Source organism: Orycteropus afer, unplaced genomic scaffold, assembly GCF_000298275.1.
Source record: "Orycteropus afer afer isolate SDZICR_OR568_19922 unplaced genomic scaffold, OryAfe1.0 scaffold00014, whole genome shotgun sequence".
Classification (NCBI taxonomy): Eukaryota; Metazoa; Chordata; class Mammalia; order Tubulidentata; family Orycteropodidae; genus Orycteropus; species Orycteropus afer.
The window spans coordinates 22,113,076-22,114,591 of NW_006921601.1; the positions used below are offsets into that span (position 1 = coordinate 22,113,076).

The window sequence follows — 1,516 nt, forward strand, 5'->3', positions numbered from 1 at the left end:
ACTAGATTACTGACCTTTAGTGTTCTGGTATGAAGGTTGTGGGATTGGTGAAATTCTAGTAATTGAAATTGTGTTAGATTTTATTTATTTACTTTTATTTCTTGATCATATAAAATATCTACATGATTACAAAGTGGAAAACCATAGTGTGAACAAGGGTTTGTGAAATGTGAAGCTTATATAATTTTGGTGACACTTTAATTTTGGTGACTGCTTTAAAAGTTGACAAAAATACATGACCATGGCTACAAATCGCCAGGAAAACCAAAACCAAAGTCACTTCCATCAACTTCTGCCTCATAGCAACCCTATAGGATGGAATAGAACTTCCCCACAGGGTTTCTAAGGCTGTAAATCTTTATGGAAGCAGATTGCCTCGTCTTTCTCCTGTAGAGCAGCTGGTGGTTCGAGCCATTGACTCTTGGCTAGAGTCCCTCCTAAATCCTTGGAAGGAGTTAGTGCAAGCAAGAGGCCCCAAAGCTTAGACTTAATTAGCTTGAAAATAAATCCATCTCGGGTTGACAATTTGAAACACAGTATACCTAGAGAAGACTTTTCACATTCTTTATTCTCTGGAATCTTTTGTAATAAATATTTTTATTTGGTCTATCCTTCTAGTATTTCCTTTCTTTTTTAAAATGTAAGTAAATATATCTTTATGTGTTGCAGCTATACAAATACGTATATATATTCATACTCTCCTTACACTGAAGGTAGCGTAGTATATTTACTGGTCTGTGCCTTGGTTTATCACTTAAAAGTATACATTGACATTAACTCTATATTGTGTGTAGATTGCTTTCTTATTCGTATACTGCATAATATTCCATTGTGGGGGTATAGCATAGTATATTCAACCAATCCTTTTATTTATGGACCTATGAGTTGTTTTTCAGCTTTTGTTACAAATAATGCTGCAATGAATACCCTTGGGCCTCAGTCTTATAATATTTTTGCCACTGTGTCTTTGAAATAGAGTACTTCTAAGTGGAGTTTCTGGATCAAAGAATAAACACAAATGTAATTTTAACAATATGCTGACAAGTTTCTCTCCATTTTGCAAATGTTTGAGAGTGCCTATTTCTCCCCAGCCTCACTAACGGAGTGTTATCATGCTTCTAGATTTCTACTTATCTGATATTGAGAAATGGTATCTCTGTAGTTTAAATTTGCATTTGCATTTCTTCCACTATAAGTCAGATATATAACTTCCTATATGTGAATGGCTATTTTTAATTATCTTGCTGGATCATCCTGTTCATATGTTTTGTTGATTTTTTTCTCTTAAACTATGTTCTGGTTACCTAGTGCCACTCTGACAAGAATATACCACAAACGGGATGGCCTTAACAAACAGGAGTTTATTCTCCTACAGTTTGGAGGCTTTGAGTCTTAGTTCAAAATGCCAGGCTCTAGGGGCTGTGTGAAAGCCCCTCAACCTTGGGCTTCAGCTCTGCCTCCTGCTCCTGGCCCACTGGAGCTAGAGGCTTTTCTTCACTCAGACAGCTGCTGGCTG

The 1,516-nt window shown here is 36.4% G+C and overlaps 1 protein-coding gene across 1 annotated transcript in view; it reads left to right on the forward strand.

Moving 5' to 3' along the window:
* The window catches only part of ANO5 (anoctamin 5), a 134,558-nt gene that overhangs the window by 44,040 nt on the left and 89,002 nt on the right, over window positions 1-1,516 (forward strand). The gene's annotated exons all lie outside the window — the stretch shown is intronic.